General features: G+C 43.6%; 2 protein-coding genes and 1 pseudogene across 4 annotated transcripts in view; 2 read left to right on the top strand and 1 right to left on the bottom strand.

Annotated features, from left to right (window-relative positions):
* The window catches only part of LOC118545292 (BTB/POZ domain-containing protein KCTD12), a 124,561-nt gene extending 122,397 nt beyond the window's left edge, over positions 1-2,164 (top strand). Inside the window, exon 10 of the transcript XR_013446922.1 lies at positions 1,598-2,164. The gene's annotated coding sequence lies outside the window, so the exon portion shown is untranslated. The remainder of the gene's footprint in view (positions 1-1,597) is intronic.
* Positions 1-27,862, top strand: part of LOC144381564 (uncharacterized) — a 140,352-nt gene that overhangs the window by 5,504 nt on the left and 106,986 nt on the right. The window contains exon 1 of one of the 3 annotated variants that reach the window (XR_013446924.1): positions 17,291-17,779. The exons of the other annotated variants lie outside the window; for them this stretch is intronic. The gene's annotated coding sequence lies outside the window, so the exon portion shown is untranslated. Of the gene's footprint in view, positions 1-17,290; positions 17,780-27,862 lie in introns of those variants that run through there. 3 annotated transcript variants of the gene reach the window in all.
* LOC118545285 (RNA-binding protein PNO1 pseudogene) lies at positions 13,421-14,480 on the bottom strand (annotated as a pseudogene).

A 27,862-nucleotide genomic window follows, 5' to 3' on the forward strand; every position in this document is an offset into this window, starting at 1 on the left:
TATTATTTCATAATATCGGACAGGTTTATGACACATTATTTGATTTGTTTTTCCCTTACTTAAATCCTTTTGGCTGCTCGAATCCTCCCTGCACTCTGAAGCCTTGTCAGTCACTGAAATGGGCGGTGGCGTAGCCCCTAAACCTTCGTGGCATTTGGATCCAGTTGTCATTTCTTCAAAGACAGGGCAAGAATGTGAAGAGTTTCCCTGGGGTTTGAATGGCATTGGTAATGAGGGCGGATATTTAAGATTACGGATTGTGTGAAATTCTGAGTCTTGGATCCCAAGAGACAGAGATACCCAAGTGTTCCTTAGTGAATTCCTTTTGCTTGGGTTTAAGGCCTTAGGTACCATCAGGAGCCTGAGTTTCAAAGGGTGGGTATCAGTGTACTGCTTTGCATTGTACCCACCAGCACTTTTCCTTTGGACACTCAGGTCTTGTGCTACTTCTCACCCACCATACCAGAGTCTCTCTCCGTTTACTGGGCTTTCCTCTGAGGCTCTTCCTCCCTGACATCTGGCTTTCTCTGGACTGTGCCAGCAGACATATTTTTAATGTACCTGAATATCATTGTCACCGTTCAGATCCGTTCTTATGGAAATGTGACTAGAACCTTTTTGCTTGTCCCCAAACATCCTATGATGGTGAAAGACACTTTTTCTTAGGGTTTTGGAGAAGACCCAGAGTACTTCCAGGAGGGTTGCCTAAATCCACACACTGGTCCAGCACCATCCCTGTTCTAGCCTACAAAAAAGCATCCTGTCACATTTAAATTATCATCTTTCTAAGTACTGTCTTCTCAACACTGGTGATCTAAAAAATGACAACATATTCCAGATATTTAATGTGATTTGAAGATGAGCAGATATTGTTGTGAGAGTGTATTGGTCTACTACTTGGTTCTTCTACTGATCTTACTACTTCCACACAGGAAGTTTCACCACCCCCGTGTAAAAATAGAGACCATTTCTCCTTCTCGGGCAACACCCCTGGTTTCTAGTCTTTGGCGTCTCTGAGAAGGTTTCTCTCCCTAGCTTGTCCGTAACCATGCAGAGCAGAGCCCACTCAGATAATTCATGACAAAAGTAGAGAATTTGGGGGCTCAGATGATTTCTGGCTGAGACCAAGCTTTTAATTTTCTGGGTATTGCTCATCTCTTCTGGATCTCTCATCTGTTCTAAACTCTGATCCTAGTTCTTCAGCTACCCTCTTGCCTCAGAATGAGAGATCAGCTACTTTGACACCAGGACCGTCTTTTCAGTTCCTCCCTGAAGGGTTAATTTCACACCTCCTGTGGCCCCTCCTCCCTTTCACTTACCCCACACTCCATACTGAAATATGCATAATGGTCAAGGGCAGACCTTGAATCCTAGCCCTACGGCTTGCTAAAATGTGACTTTGGAAAACTTACGCAACCTCTCTGAGTGTCAGTTTCCTCATCTATAAAATGGGGATTATAACGCCTACCTCATTAGGGTGGTGGGAAGGATTCGATGAGATAAGGCAGGTAAGGCTCTTGGCAGAGATCTGACATACGAAGGATAGTAAATGGTATCTACCATCACTTACAAATCCCTCCCTTTTGTTTGTCTTCAGGTTGTTTCACAGCTTTACCTGAATATTGGCTCAATGGAAGGAAGAGAATTGAAAAGGAATTTCAAAGCTAAACAACAGAACCAACAGTTTTGCAATAACCTGCAGGATATTACTTGAACACAGTAAAACAGGGTGCCTCCTCGGAGATACACTGCCTTAAGAGAGAAGGGGCTAATTTTTTTTTATTAATTTTATTTTATTATGTTATGTCAGTCACCATACATTACATCGTTAGTTTTTTTTAATTTAATTTTATTATGTTATGTTAGTCACCATACATTACATCATTAGTTTTTGATATAGTGTTCCATGATTCATTGTTTGCGTCTAACACCCAGTGCTCCATGCAATACATGCCCTCTTTAATACCCATCACCGGGCTAACCCATCCCCCCACCACCCTCCCCTCTAAAACCCTCAGTTTGTTTCTCAGAGTCCATAGTCTCTCATGGTTCGTCTCCCCCTCCGATTTCCCCCCCTTCATTTTTCCCTTCCTACTATCTTAGAAGGGGCTATTTTTGTGGATGTTATCAAACCTTAGTGAAATAAATCTTGTCTTTCTCTCCAGGTATGGGTTTTGGTGCTATTTCCATTTCCAATGGAGTTGAAGTTATTTTTTTTTTTTTTTTTAAAGATTTTATTTATTTATTTGAGAGAGAGAGAATGAGAGAGACAGCACACATGAGAGGGGGGAGGATCAGAGGGAGAAGCAGACTCCCTGCCGAGCAGGGAGCCCGATGCGGGACTCGATCCCGGGACTCCAGGATCATGACCTGAGCCGAAGGCAGTCGCTTAACCAACTGAGCCACCCAGGCGCCCCCAATGGAGTTGAAGTTATTAATAGAACATTATCCTTTATAAAATACTAACAAGCGATTCTCCACCAAATCCTGAAAACAGAACAATTCAAACCCAGTCCATCTGGCTCTCCTGCTCCCTTAGTGCTCGTCCCCCACCCTCAGCCCCTCCCACCCCCCCAACCCCCAGCTATTATTAGGCCGGGTAGTATGGGTGGGCAGGTGCTGTGAGGAACCCGGGCTGCTCACATGTGGTTTCCACAGAAAAAGAGGTTGTACTTTGCTTATGAGGAAGCACTACTTCAGGTCCTGCAAGCCATTTACCACCCAAAACCAAACCAACCAACCAACCAGCCAAAAACTCCCCCACTGCCCACCCCCTGGGACCAGGAATTTGTACATTAAAGGATATAGAACTTGAGACAAATGAGAAGAAAGTAAAACATCTATTCCAAAGCATTTGATGCCCTAATGAGCAGAAAAATGACCCCTTCCTAGAATTAAAATAATTGAAGCCTGTTTTTAGCATGTTAATTGGTTCTCTCCTCTTGCTTCCTCTAAGGTTTCCTGGGTTTGCCTGAAAATTCTCAAGAGTGGTCCCTCCCTCCTGCTTTTAGTTGTGCTCTTCCCAGGCCGCAGTCCCCTTTCTCTCTAGTTCGCCACGAATCTGCTGGCTCAAGGTCTTGCTGGACTTTCTGTCCCTCCTGAGACTCCTTTTTCCTGTGGCCTTTTGGTTATCTTCTAAATTTTTTTCAGTTTAATTTTAAACTATGTAGGAGCAAGGACCATGTCTTGTATTTTTAAAATGCCACATCCCTTACAGTGCCTGGTTATAGTTCTGGGCACATGGTAGGATGTAAATTGGATACATTTTGTCTGATGCTTCTTTTTTACTTGACCAGAAAATAAGAAAATTTTTCAAGTCTTTTATTCCTATCAAAATATGATTAATAAGGCTTTGAGAAAAGCCCTGCTTCCTTTATGTTTTAAAACTTTTCTGCTCATATGATTCTGGGATTAAGGCAGGGCAGCCTCGGACAGTGAACATTAGCTGTCCTTTCAGGTCCGTGGGGAAGTGGGCAGGTGCAACCAAAATCCATTGGGAAGAGTGAGGATGGTAGAAACATCAAACTAGAAAAGAAATCCGTAAACATTGTGGAGACTTTGCTCTGACTCCCAAATGTACCAGATAACAACATCAAATTCCCATGACACTAAATAAGCAAAGCTTCTGGAAAATAATCGCTTTTGGCTTGCCTGTTTTTCTCGATTCCACAAAGAAAACAACACGTAAATGGACTGCAGTGTGCTGGCCAAAGGAAAAAGGAAAGCCCCAAACTCAGAAGGCCATGAGTGTGTGATGACCTTTAGTTACTGTCTCGTTTTTATCTGCTAATGTTTGTGATTCAGGAAAGACGGCTCTTCACGTTGTCTCCGTGAAACCTGCAGGAGCTTCTCTTTCCATTTTTAAAAGGCTCGCAGCAGATGCTATCTTCTGGAAAACAAAACAAAACAAAACAAAAAAGCGCAAAACCACAGATCACTCCCCCTCCCTGTACCAAACCAGCACACTCTGAAGTCAGAAAAGAGCAGTGCTTCTTTCTTTGTATTTCTCTGTTGTCCAGCGGTAGCTTTGGGTGTGTGCTTACGTCTCGGAGAGCTGTCTTATTTTAGGGTATTTATATGATGTTCTTCTTTGCACATTCACATTAGAGAATATAGATAGGGAAGGTTTTACTAATTACAGCATGAATCATTACAGCGGCTACACAACAGAGGTTGTTGATAGATGGGTTATTGAAAAGGAAACGCTCTATCATCATTTTCTATTCTCTTGGCAGAAATGCCTTTTGTATGAGGCAAGTACTGATTTCATCCTTCCTACTTTTCCTTCCTTTTTGCCTTCTTTCTATTTTTTGCCCCTTCTTCTCAGCCTGCTATGCAGAGATTCTAAAGCATAATGACCTTGCATTGTCCAGTATTTGCCCACTTAACAGAGGAAGCAGGACACGGGCGTGGGTCTGCTGCTTTTGTTAATATCAACTTCCAGAGCTGTGCTTTAGCTTATGGACACATAACCAGATTTTTAAAAAAGTTTGGTTTCCACGTTTACGCCGTTCAAGGCTATTCTCTGTAGTGTCTGATTCATTTTGTCACATAGATTTTCCACACATTTTAACATGCTTTTTCCTCTAGTCTTTGTTGTATTAAATTTCATTGCTCCTTAGTTCTTGCTGATGATTCTTTTCAGGAATGGTGTAATATTAAATAACTAGAAATTCCTGGGACATAATCTGACATTTATAAGACATGTTTTGATTTTGCAAGAGAATGAATGTGATTTTTTTCAGTGCCTGCCCAGCTATTTGAGAAAAATCAGAAAGTGGGAGCTAACTAGAGGCTAACATGTGTCCCAGTATGTAATGAGGAATATTAAATAATCACATCTAAAGCCACTGGCCATTTGCCTACCATGATGCAGACGAGAATAATGTTATCTATAATATCGTACTAGTGATATTGTCAATAATACCAGCTGGAGTTGTGAACACCTTTGAGTTTGAAACCAGCTTTGAAACCCAAGTGTAATTAGAATAGAGCAACTAAGAGAGTGAAGGGCCCACAAAACATGTCTAACTGGGAGTGAGGAAAGGACCCATGACTATTCAGCTTGCAGAAGAAGAGATCAAAATGAGATGTGAAAAAGGGAGCAGACTGTCCATTGTCCCTCAAGGTCTTCTAGAAATAGTCTAGCAGAGGTTGGGTGACTAAGCTTCAGGAATGTTACAAACAGAATTCTCTCACTGGGTGACTGCATAGGGCAGATGGTATCGGTGGTCCATCCATTAGAAATGGAGAGAATTCTGGAGTGGAGGGGGGTGGAAGGGATGGGGTGCCTGGGTGATGGACATTGGGGAGGGTATTTGTTGTGGTGAGAGCTGTGTGTTGTGTAAGACTGATGAATCCACAGACCTGTACCCCTGAAATTATATGCTAATAAAAAGAAAAGAAATTGTTTGAGATAAAAAAAATAAATGGAGAGAATTCAAATTGCTTAGTTGACAAAGGCACAGAATGTCATTGGGGCAGATGTTGGAAGTCTGGCGTTGAGCTTTTCTGGTGCCTTGGGGCTCTCACCCCATTTCATGTGGTGATTCCCCTCGCTTCCTGTTTGCTGTGAGGCTGTGGGCCCCGGTCATGTGCACCAGAAGAGTGGGCTGCTGGAGCCTGCCAGGAGCACCAGGCTGCTCCCGGCAAGTCGGGGTTGAATATTTTGTTTGGTCAACCGATGCGGGAATTTGTTTATTGTTATCAGGCCTATTTTATTCTTCCACTAGGATCACAACAGTTTTCCTCTTGCTAATTTTAGAGAAGTCAGGAGGGTAGAAGGTAGAAGTGTTTGTGGAGATTGTCAAGGAATGCTCTTATCAAAGATACAGACCCTCTCAGTGAGGCCCCGAAAACAGTGTGAGAGGAATACCAAACATCGGTTAAAATCTGTGTGTCATCCAGGGAGCCAGCTGTCATGGAGATTTTCACTGAATTGTCAAGAAGGCATCATAGAGACAGCCTGGTCCTGGAATGGCTTTGGTGTAGCAAGCTAAGAGGAAGAAAAGAAAAGGCAAGTGTGGGCTTTGGAGAGGGAGAGAAATGTATGAGAAATACATGGATGTATTGAGAGGAGGAGAGAAATCATTGCAGAATGGGAATTTAAAACATGGAAATAGTTTGAAAGGAAAAGTAGATGTTCTTTGGATGCTAACAGATCAAAGAACTGGAAAATGGGATTGACTTATAGAAACAGAGATCCCTATTAACTAAGTAAGAGGAAAAGCAATGGAGATAATTCTGTCTCGTTTAAACTAGGAGTCAGCCTCTCTTCCTGTTGTGCCTCATCTTCCCTATGAAACAGGGCTCTCCTTTGGTGAAAGGTGTTATCTGACCAGCCCCCAAGCCAAGTTCTGGAAGTAGGCCCTTGTTCCAATGTAGGAACCAGACAGATCAATCACACTGATACATACTTGAAGTTGACTTGATTTTTTTGCCCCCAAATCAGTTAAAGGATAGCTTTGTACCCCAAATTTCATTTTAGTAGAAATCCAAAAGCTTAAGAGGTCCATGGAAAAAGACAGAATTTTTTTGTTTTCATTTCAACAAATTTTGATTTGAAACATAAGAACCTAGGGGTAGTTTTTAAAAACTGACAACAGTAAACAACAATAAAACCCCTGTGACTGATATATTCAGGCTAAGCCAGAGACCAGTCTATGTCCCAGTCTCCAGTGGAGGGGGAGAAGGATACTCACATTTGTGGAAGGGGAAAGAGAGGTCATGCTTGTCAAGTGAGGGCAACTGGCTTGGGCACTGGACTGAACGTGTGGTATCTGCAATTTCATTTATTCACCATGACCTTGAAATTAGGTGTTGTTATTAGTGTTAGGCAAAAGAGGAAAACATGGTTTTATCACTTAGGAAAAAAGAATATGTATGTACCATAAGTTTTTGAACTCTAGCCTCCATTTGTTGGGTATTGGGACTTGGATTCAAACATAAGGTGTCTATTCTTGGCTGTCTTTTGAGAAATTGCCACCTCCTCTCTTCTGTGAGCGTACACAGAAACCCTCGACTTCCTGCCATTGCCACTGTGTGGATGCTCCTCCTCTCACTGCGGGCCTAAGAAGGGCTGGAGAGCTGTAAACCATGGTGTTCCTGCCATCCTGAGTCTTCACCTGTGGCTCTGGACCGTGGTGCCGGAGGAAGCTCGGTTAAGCGTTGCAGCCAGACAGTGGGACATCTCACCTGACCCTCTACTGACTCTGGCTAAGCAGCTCTTTTTCTTGGGGTGGAGAGTCCCTATGGGAGCAGCATGGAGCTGATGTCTCCTCCTGGCGAGGTCCTATCTTAGAATGCTGTTAGGGGCTGAGTCATGTCCTCTCCAAACCCCAATTCGTATATTGAAGCCCTAACCCCCAATGTGACTGTATTTGGAAAGAGGGTCTGTGAGGAGATTGAACGAGGTCATAAGGGTGAAACCTTAATCCAAGAGGACTAGTGTCCTTTTAAGAGGAAGAAGAGACACAAGAGATTTCTTTCCCTGCCTGTGCACAGAGCAGAGTCCGTGTGAGGACACAGAAGGAAGGCAGCTATCTTCAAGCCAGGAACAAAGCCTTACCTGAAACCAACCAACCCTCGTGGCACCTTGATCTTGGGCTTCTAGCCTCCAGAACTGTGAGAAAATAAATTTCTGTTGTTTAAGCCACTCAGTCTGTAGTATTTGGCTATAGCCACCTGAGCAGACTAATACAGGTGGCTTCTCCCCAAAGCTGAATCTGAGACAAGGGTTTGAGTGCAAGTCGATACTTCGAGATCTGATCCCAGGAGCACTGTGAGACGGGGGCAGGTGAGACAAAGAGGGAGGAAAACCAGTGAGGGGACCGGGTCTGTGAGGAATCAGGCAGCTTCTGAAGGAGTGCAGAACACACCTCAGAATCTTCCTTCCTTCCAGTATTATCCACCTGCTCCTGCCCCACATTCGTTGAGGTTTCCTCCTGGGGCAACCTCTGGCCTGCCAAGCTCCCCCCCCCCCCGCACCCCGCCCCGGTCAGAGATGCTGACACAGGCAGAGGCTGCAGAGAAATGTTCGCTGTGAGGGAAATTGGCTCTCAAGGCACCTTGCTAAAAAAATAGAATGTAGTTCTTTCTTTAAAACTACAGGTTCAAATTTTAGACAGTATCGATGGACTCCTGGCTCTGTAAGTTATAAAATTAGCACACGTCCTCCAGCTTTTCCGTCCTCTGGTTTTTATTATTACTCGTGTTAGAATCTTTCTATTGTTAAGATTCTTGAAATCCATATTTTGCTTAAGCCTAGTTGTATTTATTTATTTTTTTGTTTATTCATGGAGATATAATTGACATGTACCATTGTATTAATTTTATGTGTACAACATAATGATTTGATATATATATATATATGTATATTGCAAAATGACCATCACAATGAGTTTCGTGAACATCCATCACCTCACACCAGAGCATTGATTAAGAAGAGAGGGAGAGCTCTCTTAGCTTTTCTTCTTCTCTGACACAAAGAAGCTGGGCTGTGGAGGGTCTTTTTCAAGTCTAGGGCTGAAGGTCCTGACTATAGATGAGGCACAGGAGTGTTAATTTTCCTGCATTGACATTTCCAGATGCAGATTAGCTGTGGTGATTCACCAGGTGAGTTAGTCCCTTCATAATTTGCTTACTGCAGACACAGGGTCTCCTTGGAGCCAGACTGATGCTTGTCTGGGCCTTTCTCAGGCTCCTCTGTGGACCATCTGGCCCCTTTACTTATCTAAAAAGTTTTTTTGCTTTAGAAAAATAGGTTACAAATACCTTGATTTGTATTTTTTTAATCAGGAGAAGAAGGAAAAAATATAATTTCCAAAGACAATATTTAGGAAAAATGTCCTTTCTGAAAGTTGATTATTGTGTTTTTATTGGTCTCATGTTAGGAGTTAAAAATATTTTTCAAGGTTGTTGGGAATAGACTGAATGGCATTTTCAAGACTATAGTGTCTCCTTTTCTGAGCCCCTTAAGAAAAGTTAGATAAAAATTTTGCCTGGTCTGAAATCATTCCTGTTTAGAAGAATGTGGAGTTTTAGACAGGTTCTTTCCAGACCTATGATTCTATAGTAAATCCTTCCAACTTTCCAATGTAAAATACTATTTATAGAAAAAGCAGGAAGGAAGAGGTATTGTAAATAATTTTTTGTAATTTCTTAGGTGATTCCTAGACTGAGTCTTTTTTATTTTCTTTAACAACTCATTTGACATACTGATGATAAAAATTCTTTTATTTTTCTGTTAAAGATCTCTATTTCACTTAAAAAAACATATGAACAATGTTCATATGATCTTAGATAATTCTGTTATGTCAATAAAAAGTTTTTCTTTTGGATTTGAGTATCTTAGAATAAGCTACCCTTAAGTCTTCATCTCTGCTTAAATATATTCTAAAGGTCAGCACATATGGAGATTGTCATGTTGCTTTATTTGATTTTTTTCCATTTCTTTTTTTTTTGAAAGCATTTAATTTCACTGTGTATTCTATCTATTTAAACTATAGTTTTAAATGGCTACATCTTTGAGATTTACTACTCATTTCTTTTTTCTTAAACTACTTTATTGCTTTATCTGTTTTTAACAGCTTAGATATAAAAGTGAAACATGCACCTTGTTCCATAAGGAATCATGTCTCGGGCTTAGGGGTGATTTCCTCCCCTGTCCTTGCCCTTACTCTTTCATTCTTATCCTTCCCTTCTGTCTCTCCTCCTCTGAATTGACACTTGTTCATTTTGGAGTCGTCATTTATAATGAATTGCTTTGCAACTGATTGGATTGACCGTATGACTCCCATTGACCCTATTATCCCTAGTTTGATATTACAATGGGCCAATACTTTGATATAATACAGACAGTGCTATGAAACTGAGAATATTAGCTCAATAATTGGCAAAAATTAAAGAATCATTTCTAGGAAAAAGTTAATTTTTGCATGCTGTAATCATGTTGCTTTGATTGGGTATTTTCTTATGGCTCCTTTTTTCCATAATTCCCTCCCAGCCAGCATGAATGTTTAACCCAGCATAGGAGCTCCTCTCCTTCGGACCTTGCTTCTCATTAAGCCCAGCCTTCATTCTTCTCAAGAGATGGATTACGAAAGGAGCAGATTTAAAATTCACTGCCTGGTCATGAATAAACATGGTAAAGAGAGATGTTGAGGTAAAGTTGTATTACAAGATGTTCACTTAAGAAACTCATCATTTTGCTCCCATGGGAACCTCTTTATTAAATTTACTTTGGCAAATAATGGCATTCATAAAAAAATAATCTACCCATGGGCCTTAATCAAATGGAAGCACCGACACACAGCATTTTATGTCATGAAAATAATAGCTCCGAGAAGTGAACAGGAAAGCCCACTGCTTGCTGCTGACTCTGGCTGTTTGGTTTTCTAGCGCATTCCCTCTAGTTCTGTGCACGCACATACATGCACACAAGCACACGTGTGCACACGCACTCGTTAGAATTTCGTTTATTTTCATTTCCTGGTTGTTTTTTTTCATCACAGTGTTTATTTGAAATAAATGACGTTAATGGCAGCCCACTCCCCTCTCATTCTATCCTCCTCCCCAGTCTTTATTTCCAGTGTAACAGGATCTTGTTGTTCCTCCTAAATAGTAGGGGAGATTGCAATGGGGACGTGACTGGGGTGGGTCGGTTCTCACTGTGGCTCCAGGTAAAAGACAGCTGTCTGCTACAGTGGCCTACCCGCCCCAAGAAAATCACTGCTCAGTGCCCTTGGACAAAAATAAGCTCTCTTGCTCTCTGTAGCTTCTTTCAAACTTTCCCTAGCAAACGATCGGGAAGGGCAGAATAGCCCACTATTTAAAAGCTGCATGTCTGGAGTTAGGGCTGGGCTTAAATGATGACTCTGCCATGTGGCCACCAGGAGATTACTTAGCCTGCCTGAGCCTTCTCACCTACCGCATGGCTGTTTGTGAAGACAAAATAATGGCTCAAGTAATTGCTATCACAGAATAAAACTTCCATAAAATGTATTTCTTACTTTTGTTGTCTTATAATACTAACTTGTGTTTGCAGGCCATTTTATTATTTTTACAGTATTCCATACCCTTTTAATTCCCACTAGATTCCTACCTTTGAAGGAGTCTTATTATCTACATTTAACAATTATATTTAATTTTTGCGCATTTGTGATTAGAACAACCTTTTTCGGTTGATACTCAATACAAGTAGCCATCCATTCTCTTAGTGTGCTAAATGTCGGGCCGAAGCTGAGTATAAAGGCTGCAGGATTCAGTAAGGGCAGAAGACTTCTTGGGGACAGGAGTGCGTATTTAGAGTTCTGAGAAGCCAGCAAAGTTCCTCCTCTGACGGATCGGACCGGGAGTCCAAAGACCTGCATATTAGATTCCCCTCTGACACTAACTCGTTGTCTTACCAGTTAACCTTTTGGAATCTCAGTCTCTTTGTTGATCAGGTTAGTTTTCCAAGAGAACTGCTTCAATCTTGTGGTTCTACTGCTTAAAAGCCTCCATTGCTCACTGAATTGAAGTCCAAACTCCATGCTTGGCATTGACGGCCCTAGCCTGTTTTCCCAGCCTTGTCCGCTGTGCTATCATTGTTCCTTGAAGCCTTCCCAAGCTCCTTTGTCCTGGCCCGGCCTAAATGCCCTTCTCCATCTCTGCCACAGCACTGTTTCCCACCCAGCTGCTGAAGGCTTGGGTGTGATGTTCCTTTTCACATTCCCTCAGCAGCCCCCATCAATCGATCATTTGCCACCAGTCCTACTAATTTTCCCTGACTAAAATCCTTTAATGCATTCTCTGCATTCTCTTTGGATTCCGAGCACTAGGTTGAGTCTCCTTTGTATCTTGCCTAGACCATTGCAGTAGCCCCCTGGTGCTTTCGGACTTGCTTGCTCCCTTTAAATCTGTTCTCCATCCTGCCAGCAGGGGTAGCTCTCTAAAATGCCATTAGGATTGTGTTCATGCTCTTGCCTACCATCCTTTCATGCTTTTCCATGAGTTTATGGGAAATAACCCAAAGCTTTTCATAGCTCACTTTGCTTTGTCTTTCCTCTTGATTAAAAGCTACTAGAGGGACGCCTGAGTGGCTCAGTCTGTTAAGCATCTGCCTTCGGCTCAGGTCATGATCCTAGGGTCCTGGGATCGAGCCCGCGTTGGGCTCCCTGCTCCGCTCTCCCTCTATCGGACCTTTTTTTCTTGGCCAAGATTACTTGGTAAATCCACAAGGCCAGGTGGCCTGTTGCCAGAGTTCAATTCTTCTTTCTCTCCAGTCACTTCATCCCTTCCTTTCCTAGCTGCAAGGCTTGGAAGAGAAGATGTGACATGGGATGGCTCTCGTCCGGGTTCCCTTCAAACACTGTTTCACCACAAACATGGAACTCTCCACTGCTCCTCTTAAAAAGATGAAAACTTCTCTGCTTAGAATTCAGTGACTCATCCCACTTGGACACAACCACATTCTTTCTAGGGCGGAAACCCTGAATTCAAGTGCGGCTGGCCAAGTCGGGGAAAGAACTCTAAGCTGTTTCTGGGAAAGAACTTTAAGTCTTCCTGCTGATGATGAGAAGTAATTTTTACTCTTGGTAAAGGGTGAGAAGCTTAAGTGTGCTAGTGAATAATAATCTTGCACTTAGCCAAAGAATGCTTGGGTGGTGTTTGGATTACCATTAAATTTTTTTTTTTAATTAAATTTAAGCATCTATGTGCCTGAATTCTTCTGATGTATTAATTCCGGAGAAGCATCAACAGAGGAAGAAGTATAGACTGGAGTGAAATTAGGGGTGGGTTGCTGGACACTTGGAACAGCAAAGTGTCTTTTTGCTAAATTCTTTTGTAGCTAAAGCCAGACTTTTCAATGTTATATGTAACTGGGGATAGCCACCATATGTGATTGTTCATTACATGCCAGGAGTTAAGCTAAGCATGTACCCCACAAGATTTCATTTAATCCTCCCATCGACCTTATATGACGGACAAGCTATAACTACCAAACCAAATCTGCATTTGCCTGAGAGACCAGTGGGTGTTTATTCAGCACCCTGGTAGAAAGAACTCTTCAGGGACTGTCATCAGGTTGTGACAGAGGAGGGAAGGTTAAGTATGGAAAGAAATGCAGTGTTTCATAGAATCCCCGTCAGGGAAGGAATATCGAAGGAACTGGACGGATGCTACACTCATTTGGGCAGGTAATCTCTGCCGGCTTTTACAAATCACGGAGGTGTGTTTCAGATCTTTCTGGTCTGCATATTTCTACAGGCAGGTGAATCCTTTAGGCTAGCGTAGCGCTGTGCTCTCATCCAGGTTAAAGGGAGCCCAGAAGGAATGTAATTAACCTCAGTATCTAACCTAGTGGGGCTGGTGGGACCTAGGCGCCTGAGTCAGGTCCCAGGGGCCTGCACCTCGGTAAGGCAACCGAGGCGTTCTTTTTTTTTTTTTTAAACTATGCAAATCTTTTATTTAAAGTGAAGTGATAAATTATAATAAATGTGTAAGTATAATTATGACACTAAATTCAGATATGGGAATTATCCTCAAGTTGCTGCATGTGAATATTATCAAACCTTTCTGTTGATGCTTCTGGCTGAGAACAGAAGAAGCGATGGAGGCTTAAAGTGACTGAAAAGTTCTTCTCTTGGTTTCTTATGACCGCATGCAGAGGACAAGGGCTTTTTCTCTAGAGTCCAAAGACAAGATAAAAAGTCTCTGATTTGAAATCAGAATCGATCTGCTGCTCTGCTAGCCACAGCTCGGATATTGCCATAAACCTTTGATGGAGGATTTCCCACGATGAGGTTGCAAATGGCAGTTCTTGCCATCTTGATGTTTTGGAAAGGGCCACGGATGTGAACTTTCACATCAGCCAAAACTATCCGTGTCCATGTCACATTCTCTATGGTGAATTTGGTTTTTCCTCCTTTGCCAGTGATTCTTCCTATTGCCCTTGACAGGTGGCCTCCCTTTAGGGGCTTTACATCTGTAATTTCAAAAGACTCTAGGAAGAGGTCATCCAACCTAATGAGGGCAAGTGCATCCTCCACCTGAAACCCAAGAATAAAGGCTTTCACAAAGTCAGCTGCTTTTGTCAAAGCACTAACATCCTTGGTTTCTTTACAAGTCCTAATTTCTACATTCCTCGATTTCAAGTTAAACCGTATCTGAAGTCCCAAATGTTCTACAATAGGAGTAAATATCTTCATCCAGTTCTCTTTTAATGGTGTGTATCTGTTAGCTGGGACTGGAATTTTCCTTGTTTCTTCTTTCCCACCCAGGAATCCATCCCCAGCGAGGGGCGGGAAAACCGGCCTCTTCGCGGGCCGGGCCTCCTCCGTGTCCATGCGGCCCGCATCCCCTCCGTCCCCTGCTGCGAACAGCTGCTCAGCCTGCCGTTTCTTCGCCCACCGGCCACCCTTGCGGGTGACTTGGGTGAAGCCGTCTTCAGCCCCGGCGCTCTGCGCTTCCATCTCCGTTTCCATCCCCAGGAATAACCGAGGCGTTCTTTTGTGTATGTCTTGCCAAGATCCCTTAAGAACATCTATACAGCTTGGCAATTTTCAGGACAAATCCTTTTCAAGTGCAAAGCAAACAGGGATTTTAAAGTCTTTCCTTCTGCTTCAGATATAATTCCAGCTATCTGCTGCTCCCTTCCCTCCAACGAAAACCAAACAAGTGACTTGTCTCCATTTACAGTCCACAGAGTTTCATCCGGGTTCTGGCGTACGGGATGTGCCTGCCCTTTTGCTGTATTTCCTCTACTGGTGAGATTTTCATCTTCTGCACACCCTCTGTGTCCCCCAGTGCCTCTCCATACTCGTTGCAACTCTGTTCAAGCCATTATTCATTTTCCTCTTGCTGTCGCTTACTCAGTTTTGGTTCATTTTTGCAGTCTTACCCTTCTCCTACCAATCCACCACGTGGTCACGGTTACCTTCACAAACCCCACCATGAGTGTTACCTGCCTTAATCCTGCTTGGAACTGGTGACAGGTCCCTCCTGTTCCCTAAAGCCTGCGGGATAAAAGTACCAACCCCCTGATATTGGGGTTTGAGGCAGAGCTTAATTACTTACCCTTCTTCCTTCCTAATTCTGAATCAGTTGTGGGTTAGACACGAGCCAGCTGGGATGAGAATGCAGTATCCGATTTATTGCCGGTCATGCTGCGCTGGGGCTTGGGCCAGAGGCAGGCTCAAGTGTGACTTCCTGTAATCCTTTCCTCGAATTTACCCATAAAGTTGAGGAAGAACGGCTGGAGAACTGTAGCCCATTTTCTTTTAGTGCAGGTTTGGGAGCCCTGGGATTGCCTTAGGGGTTGAACAATCAATCACAAGCCTGTTTGCAGGGCTTGGGGAGTCTGTGGAAATAACAGTGCCTTGAAATCGCAGAGGGAGGCCAGCCTATTCAGTTTCTGGAAATTCAGGGGGCTGGCCATGAAGACCAGCTGTCCTACTGTGGCACGGTTCTGGAGTCCCACCTGCTTTCTGAGTTCCTGTCTCTTAGCAGTAAGTCTTTACCTGCGTGCCTCTTGGTCCCTCTCCTGGGAACCATGGGCTGGGATAATGATGTGGGGGTCATCCTCATGGATGTCTTTTTAAAATGGGGGAAATGATAGCTTTTTTGGAGGCAGGGAGTGTATTTGTAGAGGTGTTTGATAAAGACCTGGGAGCTTGGGTTTCCCCTATGCTCTAGCTCTTCCTCCATCCTGATATGACCTCCTTTGGAAACAGGAAAATCAGTTTTTGTATCTTCATAAGGATTGCGGGGAGAAGAAGTCATCTCTTTGGTGAGGCTCTGTGGAACTTTCACTTTCTGCTGCTGTCAGAGGGCTAGCTTGGTCTGAGACTTTTAGGAACTGTCCCAAAGTCTGTGAAACTGGGAGTCAACCCACTTAACTTTGTCACAGTTGACTCCCCAGACACCCCAGACAGAGATGAACTGCTTTGAGTCCCAAAACACAAACAGGAAAAATCTGCCCAGCTGCTTTGTTTCCACTTACCGAGCCCTGTTGTCCTCCCAGAACCTGAAAGGCCACTTTCCCTGACTGGCATCCCACCTGTTCTCAACCAAATCCTCATTGTGATGCCTGTTAATTCCCAACCCCACTTGCAGGTCCTGATCTCTGTATTAGGAAGGGGTTTGGTGGCTACAAGTGAGACAATACCCAACTCAAAGTGGATTATGGTTAGAAGTATGGAAGTCCAAGAGGTGTCTCTGGCTTCAGGCTTGGCTGTATCCAGGGGTTCCAGCTACATTGTGATGATTTTCCCTTTCCATAGCCTGGTTCTTCCCTCTGGTAATTAGCTTCAGACAGTCTCTATTTTTATAATCTGCTTCTAGTATCAAAGAAAGAAAGAAAGACCCCTCTTTTCCACCCAGAGATCCTATCTGCCCAAGGGATCCTATCTCAAATATGGCAGAGAGGGTCTGAACAGCACACCTTGGGCAAAGCCTCTCCCTTGACCAGTTGCAGTGCCCAAAGGGAGGGTTGCTCCGAGTAACCAGGTCTGGGAACCTGCCTACTCCATGGACCTTATCCCATTGTACTGTAATCCTGTGTTTCTATGTCTCATTTGGTCTCCCCATTAGACTCAGGGATAAGCCATTCAAAGAAGATGGCAACTTGTCACTCTCACAAAGTCAGAAGGAGACGGCTGAGCCTAGATTTCACTCACTTGAAGAGGGAGAAAAAGAGAATCCCCAGGCATTACAGGCTTGTGGCCAGGCGGCATTTGCTCCTGCCGCACAGCCAGCTGGGTCAGCGCCCCCCGGACACCCTGAGAAAGGACACTGGCACGGCCCCTGGCCCTGCGGAGCCGGCGCCTCTCCTGCTGAAGCCGGAGGCTCAGCGTCGCTGTTTCCTGGGAGGTCTGCAGAGATGCGGCCCTGGCCAAGCCACCTGCCCAGGCTTTTCGTGCCCTGCATGCTGACAAATTTTCCCAGGCCACAGGAGTTTCCGAATATCGGATGGAGTGTCTTCCGTGACTCAGTGGTACACCCAGTTTCGGGTGCCATACGCCAAAATGGCCTTGCGCTCCAGGTTCTTCTTTATAATGCCCTTTAAAAATAAACTTATTTTGAATGAATTTTAGTTCTACAGAAAAGTTGCAAAGGCAGTACAGTTTCCATATGTCCTTCACTTAGCGTCTCCTCTTGTTAACACCTTAGAGCCATGCTGAATTTGTCAGACCTAGGAAATTAATATTACTATTAACTAAAATACAGACTTTATTCAGATTGTAGCAGTTTTCTCACTGATATCTTTTTTTTTTTCTTAATTTCCTTCTAGGATATCACATTGCCTTTAACCAAGTTCTTTTGATTTACTCAGGGAACTAATTCTCTTATGTCAAGATGTGGGTGGAGTAGATTAATTATCTTAATGGCCTTCATTTATCACCCCTCTCTGTTCCCATGCTCCCTGCAATGCAAAATTTTAGCACCTCCTATAAAGAGGTGGTCTACTTCTCCACTCTTGAAATTGGGCTGGCCTGCGAATTGCTTTGGCCAATAAAAGGCCGCAGATATGAAGATGAGCCCATTCTGAGCCTTGGCCACAAGAGGCCTGGAAGGGTGCTGCTTGCTCTCTTGGAGCCCAGCCTCCCTCATAAGAACAAGACTGAGCCAGCCTGCTGGGTTGAGGAACTGCAAGAATCAGAGGGGAGATATCCCAACTGAATATCGAGGCCACATTAGACAATCAGGCCCCACCCGGCTGCAGATCCATGATGAGTCCAGCCAAGATTGGCTAAGCCTGTCCCAGAGCAACAGGACTACCCAGATGGCCTCTAGATTTGTGAGCAAAATAAATATTTATTATTGTGAGCTACTGAGGTTTTGTGGTTGTATTTATACAACCGTATGGTGGCAATAGGTCACTGATATAGCTGGATCAGGAGAGATCCTGATGTTGGCCATCTGGTGACTCAGGTTTCATGGTCACTAATGAGCTCGGTTAAATTTGTTAACTCTTTCAGATTGTGGGTCTTCTTGGGACTCATCTTAGACTTTTGTAATTAGGTTTAGTGAGTACTTGTTATAGGAGCCACCTCTCTTGAGCTGAGTGGATTTGAATAGAAAATTCATACCTGGAAAACATTTCTCCTACGACATTGAGCAATTCTGGGGGCTTCTCCAACCTGTGCTGTCAGTGGCTTGTGAATATTGACTGGAGTTGTGGTCACTACCAGATGTCTCTAGATTTCTTTCTTGCTAATTCCCAGGACGAGGAATCTTTGCATGCTTGCTCTAGCATTTTGCTGCTTTGGGTATTTCCCGAATAAGCTGTCGGTGTTGGCAGGGCTTTCTGCTGACTGCAGTGGGTATAAGTCTGGAATTTAAATTTGATGTGTTCAGCCATCTTAGATTAATACAAAATATTTTTTTTCCCTCTGCCAGGGTAGATAATGGTCTTTTTTTTTTTTTCTTCCCCCTTCTCTCTTTTTTTATAGCTCTCTCAAAATTGTGGGATGTACTTTGGGGCAAAACCAGTTGCAAAGGGACATTCTATCATTAAACAGCTTTACTTTCTCAGTCTTGGAGCCACATTCTTGTTCCCCTGGAGAAGGTTTTGGCCTCCCCCGTAGATCTCAGGCCTTTCCTCTGCCCTTTCCATTCTCTTGGATTCCTCCTACTTCCTACTGGGATGGTGGCAGTTTTCCCAGGATCACGAAGAAGCAGTAGCAGTCCCAAGCTTTTTGCTCTGCTCCCTGCAGAGAATATCTTACCCTGGCTCCCTTACAGGAGGAGCTCAATATCTAGTGGACAGGAAAGTGATCGAGGAAGCTACCATATGTTTCTGAGCTCCCTTCAGCAGCAATGGCCTGGTAGTGTTGGATGAGGATGAGGGTCTAGAGGTCCGACTCCCTCCTACAGGCTTGCAGATGCTCCTGTTTGCAATTCCCTGCTTAACTTTTTCAGGCAGCTGTGCCCCCAGTGCCTGCCTGAGACTTTCTGGGTTTTGTTGAATGAAGTGACTTACTTCCTGTTAGCTTCCTCCCCCGCCACCACCACCAACCCTTGTTGTTCAGCTTTCTCGGTTCCTTCACACTCTTCCCTCTTCCAAAAATGTGTCGACACCTCTTTTCCATTCACTACTGTATCCTCTTATGTTCTCTCGGTCCTTGTGGGTTTCTATCTTGGCTTTATTCCTCCAGTCTTATTTCAGTGGGGCTTTGCAAGAGAGCGGCGTCTGTATCCCATCCTCCATGTTTAGCCTGAAGTTGTCAGACGTTCCAGGTTTTTAGGAATATATATAAATTCGTCCTGCTGTAGTTCAATAATTGTCTTCTTCAGGCATTTTGTCTTGCTTTAAAACTAATCACATATTAAATTATTTTAATAGAAAAAGGGGTTAGAAGTACAGATTTTAGAATTTTATTTTTTGTTGTTATTTTTGAAGATTTTATTTATTTATGTGTGAGAGAGAGACAGAACATGAGCAGGGGTGAGGGCCCTCCTCTCACTGAGCGGGGAGCCCGACCTGGCGCTCGATCCCAGGACCCTGAGATCATGACCTGAACCGAAGGCAGACGCTTAACCCACTGAGCCACCCAGGCACCCCAGGGTTTAGAACTTTAAAGCAAAATTATTTTTTACCTATAGGGGTTTCAGTAACTCTTTTAAGAATAGCAACAAAACTTAAACACAAAAACTGGGCACATCTAATAATTGATTATATCCAGCTTTGTTCAAGAGAATGGATTTTCTTTTCCTATCGCTGTCAGCATTCTCATTAACACAGACTTCATATTCATTCGTCATCTTAATCACCCATTTTGCTCATAAACAAAGGAGGAAGTCACACAAAGGAAGCAGCTCTGCTGCTACCGCCTCTCTTCTGTGAAGCCCGTGTCGGCGGCCCGTGTCGGCGGCCCGTGTCGGCGGGGAGAGGACGATGTAATGCGAAGGCTGCTCCGTAGCCCGGCAGGGCTGCGACACGGGAGTCAGATCACACTAAGCTTTCACGCAGGCAAATGCTATCTTGTAAAATACAACCGGGTCATACCACACCCACTATTTTGCAATTTGCTTATTTGTCTTTATGTATCATGAGCCTCTCCCACATCAGTGCATAGAGAACTAACTTACTTTTTTTTTTTCTAAAACAACTTGTCAGACGATTTCCAATTCAAAGCAATGTTGTAACAATCATGCTTTCATATGATTTTTTTTGCTTATTTGTCTATGTATTTCTGTAAGATTTTTTTTTTTCCCGGAAGCAGAATTCTGAGTCAAAGGGGCTGCACCTGTTATATTTTGGTAGATAAGGCTAGATTGCCTTTCAAAAAACTATCAATTCATGCTTCCAGAGAAATTGTCAGAATGCTCATTTTTTCATCCCCTCTCCCAAACTGTATCTATTTCCTCCTTTTAGTTTTTGCCTCTCTGATAAGTGAGATAGTATTGTCTTAGTTTACGCTCTTGATTCCCAGTGTGGTGGTGTTACTCTCTGTGCTACTGGCAATCTCCGTACCCAGATCCTTTTCTTCCATTTCTGATAAATGGTGGAAGAGAGAAGTCAGCCCTCATGTTTTCTACGAGTCCAGATGCCTGCTCATTAAAGGGTGGTGGTTCTTGAGAACATGAATGACCCGAATAGCTTATGTTGTTTACCTCCTGATTCTCTCGCTCTGCTAACATTTTAGAAATCTCCCAGTCAGGGCTCAGATGCTCTATCCCCTGTGTGTTCTGAGAAGAGTTTGAACTCTCAGTAAGAACTAACTCTAGCTAGGCAGAGAATAATTTCTTTAACTGCCTTTCTTGTGCTTTGGTCCAATCTTTGGAGCTTCTTTCTGTATCACTTCCTTGTAGTAGCCATTAGAGATAAATTCTGATTTTTCCTTTTTAGGCTTTTAAAGGGTTTTCTCTCTCCTCCCCCCACCACCCTCATGAGACGTGGCTGTGGGAGTTAATGCCCCAGAGACAACCTTTATCAACAGGGGATGGGTGCTGCCAGATAACTTTGTCTCCCTTTCTTCCGCTAGGTGGCTAGTTCTAAGATTTATTTTGTAAGACTGCTTAGAAGGTTCTGTGGGAGTGAACTCCCCACAGCAGTGGCCAGTGTGTCTGTGGTGGGCTGAATAATGACACCCCAAAGATGGGCATGTTCTTACCCTGGAATCTGTAAGTACGTTATCTTATATGGCAAAAGGGACTTTTCAGATGTTGTTAAGGATTTTGAGATGGTAGATTATACTGGGTTATCTGGATGGGCCAAATGTAATCACAAGGGTCTTACAAGAAAGAGGCAGTAGACTTAGAGATAGTGCAAGGTATGATGTTGGAAGCACGAGTTTGGAGTGATGTGAGAGAGGGCTCACGGGCCCAGGAATCCTGGCATTCTCTAGAATCTGAAAAAAACCAAGGGAATGGATTTTATTTTCAGAGACTTCAAAAGAAACCAGCTCTGCCAATACCTTGATTTCAGCCTGTAAGACCCCTTTCAAACTTCTGGCCTCAGGACTATCAGATAATACATTTGTACTGTTTTAAGACAGAGCAGTAATAGGGAACTAATACAGCATCCTGTTTCACCCCCTCACCCTCACTCCTGTTCCTTGGGATCACAATCCCAAATTAAGTGCTCGTGCAGAAGCCTCTATCTCAGAGTCTGCTTTTGAGGGAATAATTAGATTTCCATTGACCATTTCTATGGTGGGTTTTTCCCCCGAGGACCACATCTAGGACATATGCAGTTAGTTCATCTTAGATTCTAGCCTGGACAGCCATTAGCAGGGAGAGGAGTCCTCCACTGAAAGATGCTCCAGTGTTCCCAGTGACCGGGGATTGAGGGAAAGCTGCAAGTGGCCAGCCGGACTACTCTCCCATGTCAGGGGATGGAAGGGGAGGTCCCGAGTCACGGGGCAGCTATGTGTATGTGTGTAGGAGGACATCATTAGTCTAACTAGGAAAACAGAGACACCTTCCAGTGTTCACAGTGATGGGAATTTACTGCAGCGAATTGTTTATACGGGTGACAGAGGAACTGAGAACCAGACAGGGAATGGAGAGGTAATCTAGAGACTGGCAAGAGCAGGAAGCCACTCCATCCTTAGGTTGGAGGACAAAGCGAGAGGTGGTGTTACTGGAGCCCATGCACTGGGACCACTGGCAGGGATCTGGACTCCGAGTGGGGCTCTTCAGTGCGAGCTGAGCTTCTGAGGCAGCACGGCCAGAGCTGGAGGGGCCGCTAGAGGTGAAGTGAGATGGAAAGAAGTTCTCTGGCTCCTCCCTTCCTTCCCACTTTCTATTCCCCATTCAGTGCCTCCAACTAGCCAAACCCCAAGAAACCAGCTCTGCGGAAATGCAGAGCAGGTGGAGTAAAGGATGGATCTGAGAGCAAACAGACGTGGGACAGGCATCAGCCCTGCTGCCAAGGAGCCTGTGAAGAAACACCCACGGGAGAAAAATCCATTTTAAACACCTGCCAATCTCTGTGGAAACCAATTCCAGATTAGTGCCACTTGAGCAATATTTTGTCCTGCCTTTAATTCCTCTTGCTCTCCATGCTCCAAGCCCTGAGGGGTCAGAAGCTGTAGCCAATGTGGGGGGCTTGTTTCTGGAGACGTTGACAGAATAAAAAGGGGGGAATCTGCCTTCTTCCTTCTTTTCCCACTGCTGGCTTCCCACTCACCATGGGCTTGAGCTAGGGAAGGTGGATGCTTTAACCCTGGATGAAATCTGGGTTTTTGGTAATTACATTCAAACACACATTAATTACTAAAACAAGTCTACTTTAGATGTTATCTGAGAACAGTCGGGTAACCTATGGGGCCTGCCCTAGGGCTCACCTAAACCAGTAATGAAGCCTCTCACCATGCTGAATGGTCATGCCAAGAAAGTTATGAGAGAAGAACATAACTTAATTGAATTCTTTGATCGCATTGTGCATGGAAAGCTTTGTCAATGGTCCCATTGAAGTTGTTCTCACTTGACTAGAGATGACAAGAAAGACTCCATACTCCCCCCTTTATACTCACCAGTGGGTTAGGGGCCAGTGATCACATTACTGGTTTTTCTCCACTACCCCCACGATAGGAAGTGAAATGTGGGAATGGTTGGTGTCTATGATTTTGGGGCCTCAGACACAACTCAGACTGAAACATTCTGTTCTGACATTCCTTAATATCCATGTGGAATGATTATGTTTTTATCATCAGCAGAAAAGAAGGAGTGTATGAGTTGTGTTTAGTTATGAAGATAGAAAGAAATCTCTACTTGTGCACACTCATCTTTTGTGATTATTAAAATTCATATCCCTTACACGGGGACACTTGTCTGGAATTCTGAAGAGTCCTCATTTGAAGCACATCTGTTCCACAAAGTAATATAATCCTGGATGAGAATTGGAACAAGTCAGCTTGAAATCAGAGTTGTGTCCCTAGGAGAAAAATGGCGTGTGGCAAAGAGGTAAATGCTCAGAAATCTCTGCTGATTTTGGAACAGAGGATGCCATAAGCCCATGACTGAGAGTGTATCATAGAAAAGCCTGGGCCTGGAAGGACCCCAACTTCAGACACCAAGGTGCCAAAAGTATCAAATCTCTTCTTGGGGACGGAATGCTGTACCATCTTTGATGAGAAGTATGGAGGCCTAGGGGATATTGGAGGATCTTCTCTTAGAAGGGAGAGAATGCCTCCATAATTAGGCAAGGAAGAGATTTTAAGGCTAGGAATTGGGAGATCTCCTTGGTGGAAGTGAGAGAAGATCCAGAAAGTGGGGCCAAAACTACCTCTCAAACGAGATGACCACACCTCACAGACGCAGTGACTCTGGGGAGGGGAGGGAATGCAGGAGATTGGGTAGATATTCTACCCAAACCTGTTCTCTGTGCTTAGATAAGGACAGCTGCTTGCCCTTATTGAGCAAGGACTCCTCGAAACTTACCCAGCTGTCAAAGGAAGCCATGACCACGTCTGAGGCTGAGCAATCTGGGTTGGGTGGGGCGGGTGAGGGCAGTGATGCCAGGAGAAAGGAGAGCGCCCTGAGAAAACAAAGCGATTCTCTAGTGGAAACACATGAGCACTTGACCAGGATTTAGGTCTAACCTATGTGCTCTTGGATAGCCCAGGACATCTGCAATCCCGGATGTTAACTTCGTTGGCACCTTCTGGGAAAAGCAGGTTGTGTGGGGTGCACTAAGATGCCACCATACGTCATTTAGAGGAAACCAAAACTTTGCTAAGAGAGAAATGAAGCAGGGTGAGACACACACACACACACCCCCACACTCACACCACATTACCAGGGAAGAAAACAGATGAAGAGCCTTGGCAGACTAGATTAGGGAGTCCGTGTTGGGAGGCTGTGCCGGAGGATTAGACATGGACTGTGACACTTGAGGCAGCCAGGGGCCATGCAATGAGAGGAACAGGCTTGGAGGGACCACAGGAAGGAGAGCAGAGGAGCGCTGAGATTCTGGGGGCTTCTGCCATGTGAACACTACTGAGGTCATGGTGGCCCAGGCAGTCCCCATCCAGGAGCCACAGCAGCTCGTTTTCTAGTGGATACCTAGTGGGGACTTCCATCACGAGCCGATGTGCTGGGCAACAGTGATGCTTGCTCAGCTCTGTCTGAACCCCTGAGTATGGATCTCCCCCCTTATAGGGACCCAGAGCACCTACAAATTCCAGTGTCACTCCCAACCCTATCTACAGAATACAAAAACAAAAATTTAGGTCTTTGACACCCAGGACAATGTGGGACATGGAAAACAAAACCTTCACACCTTTACTTGGGGAGAACTGAGGAGAAACAACCTAAGATTCATTCCCAGAGATGGGGCATGTAGAAACATGGCCATGTGTACCCTCCCTGTTATATGAGCCACAAAACCACATTGTCTGTGGCCCACTCCCTACCCCATAATTCATGTTGCTCTTTTAATGAAACTCAATTAATGTTCTACTTCAACTCTGATTTCTGAGAAGGACCCAAAATATGGGTGTTACCAAGATTTTTATCATTTGCATTTCTCTTTGACACCGCAGTACACATTATCTCCATAATCTTAGTATCAGCAACTGTTATCTAGGGGTTTATAGGTCTTGCTAAAACCATAAACTATCCACTGCCACACCCTGGCTTGAAGTATGGTTGGTAGGTAATCTCTATAAGATCAGATAGACTGCTTCTTGAGTTTGTCCTAATTTGAATGATCCAGAATATAGGCAGAAAAAGCCAAAGGTTATTTTGTAATTATTAGCAATTTATGAATATGTAACATACTGCTACGCTGGACATAGATTTACTGTGCTGTTTTAAAAGTGCTTTCATGTACAAGTCTAGAAATACACTTGGTCCACCTCTGGCAAATTTACATGAAGACATTAGAGCAGAGACCTCTGCAGTTGGCTGTATTTAAGTCCCGTCTTGAGAGAAAAGGCCTACCTCTAGCAGGATTCCATACAGAAAGGTAATTGGGGATCTCTTCTGAGATTCCACAGAGGGCTCACTTCTTCTGTGCATATTCGAGTGTCTTATGGTAACCTCTTAAGCTGGTAGTGAACATATTAGGAGAATGCTGCGCTTGGAAAATTCCCTTTATCTACTTGTTTTGTTGTTTAAGTAGATAAAGCAATTAGGCTGCCTTTAGAGGTAACTGGCTTTCTAATTTCAGTTTGTCAAAATTAATCTCTTTTGAGTTATCCAAACAAACACACAAATACAAATCTCTTGAAAATATTTTTGACACATTTAAAAATTAAACATTTTTAAACTATTTTTAAAGTCCCCCAAGAATGAAAGTAAGTTTGCAAATAGGCCTTGAAGAGAGTTTAAGAAAAGTCTCAGTGAGGCCTCAAACCACAAGAGATAATTTTTTAACCCCCAAGATTCATTTCGTCTTATAAGCACTTGGAAAAAACCCCCCACATTTCCCTTTGGGAATTTCCATATAAGACACTGCAATTCTCATACGGCATCTTGCCTGTAGTTTTAGACCCGGTATGGCAGATTTGGTGAAGTATGAAAGGAACTAATGTTTTTAAATTTTTCATGGAAGTTTTTTTTTTTTCTCCCCAGGAGGGGAGGGGATTTTTTGCTTTTAAGACTGCGTTCAGATTGCCTTCCAGTGTAGCTCCAAGATTATAGAGAGAAATGAACATAACTGGAAAATCAGAAAATGAGCTGCTCTTAACTTAGTGATAGACTGCTCTGCTCATGGAGGTCACCACCTCTCTCCCCATGTTAGGGCCCATTGGTTGTTAGCAACAGAGACCAGCTCTTTCTGACCTAAGTATAGAAGGACTTTGTAGGAATGATTCTGGATAGCTTGCAGATGCTAAGGAATTGCTGAGTCACCAAGCCTGTGGAAGGACAGGACCTGGACCAGCTCCAGGGAACTGTTTGCTATTTACTGCTGTGTCTTCTCTGGACAGTGCCCTTGGAAAAACTCAGCCCCAATGGCTTCCATCTGCCTTTCATGTTGTTATAGATAGATGCAGCCTCCCAGGAAAGCAAGTCCAATTGGTCTGGCCTGGGTCACATGCTGTCCCTTCAATACCCTTGAGATAGCCCCAAGGGACCAGAAGAACTGGAAGGAGTAAGGTCCTTAAAAGGCAAAGCCGAGGTTGTTGCCAAGAAGGGAGAAGGGAGAGTAGGCCCAGCTTCCCCTGTTCTGTGCCAAAGTAGAACCATCAAATGGCATTTTATTTCCTGCTGTCCTTTGAGCCTTATCATCTAGGGCAAAGTCAACATGAATGCAGGTAGAAAGACAATATTCTGATTAAAAATCTGCATCTTTGACATGCTTTTATTGTTCTTCTCCTGATGTTTTTGTATGGATTCTCGGTGGAAAATTCTGGTAGGGAAGGCACTGAGCTGAAGGAAGGGCACAGATTAGGGTAGCTGTGTGGTTAAAGCATGCTGGCAGCGAGAACACCTCTTTCTTCTTTCTTAGACATGCATTCCTCATTGTCAGGGGGATTTTAAAAAACAAGAACAGTGTACTTTCTGTTTATCTTACACCCATAATTATAATAATAACATGCTCTATAATTCATGCAGATTATTCACAAGTCTTAATAAGAGTAACTGGAAACCAATGCAATCAACATTCTATATATACTACTTTGACACTGGGAATTAACGTGTATTTAAATGTAATGACATAAACTGCTCCTATCTGATTATAGTAACATAATGAGATGGTTTCTATATCAGACAGGCATTTAATTAAAAGAATGTGTCAATGATTGGCATATAGGAAATGATTTAGATATTTAATGATAAACATTGACTTTATAAACAGTTTTGTTTTTATATATTCCCATCCTTTCTCCACTCTATCCAGAGTTCTGAGCTTCTTGTCTTATATGAAGGAAAGTCTCACACAATATTTGTGTTTCTTTTAGGAAAAGTCCCCATAATTTGACGGACTCATAGGCAGGTTGACTTTGAAGCAAATGAAGCTTTAGTTTTGGTAACCCTCATTTGTATGGGCTCCTTCCAAGCCCCTGTAGCTAAATTTGTATTTTTGTGGAATTTTTTTTCCTAAATGTAATCCTCCTAGGATTACTTTAGGCCCCAGAAAACCTGGATCTGCCCTGCTGATGGATTCTGTGTATGAAACCAGCCCAACATCAGCTACCCCCTCAGCCACATCCTGATTCTGTTGCAGGCCATGTCAACCCAGATCTGCAACATTGTATATTCAATGGTTTTGTCGAGAAATCCAGTAAACATCAAGGATTTCTGTATGCGTATTTTTTTTTTTGGTAGTGTTTACTGAAGACACTGAGTGGGGAGACCTGGCAGGAGGGTGTGGGGAGGAGGGGGGTGGGCAGAAATGAGTAGGAGTGGGAATCCTACATTATGTAACAAAGCATTTAAAAAAAGTATCACACGAGATAATTTATGTTCTTTGGACTTCTTTCTT

This window comes from Halichoerus grypus, chromosome 4, assembly GCF_964656455.1.
Source record: "Halichoerus grypus chromosome 4, mHalGry1.hap1.1, whole genome shotgun sequence".
Taxonomy (NCBI): domain Eukaryota; kingdom Metazoa; phylum Chordata; class Mammalia; order Carnivora; family Phocidae; genus Halichoerus; species Halichoerus grypus.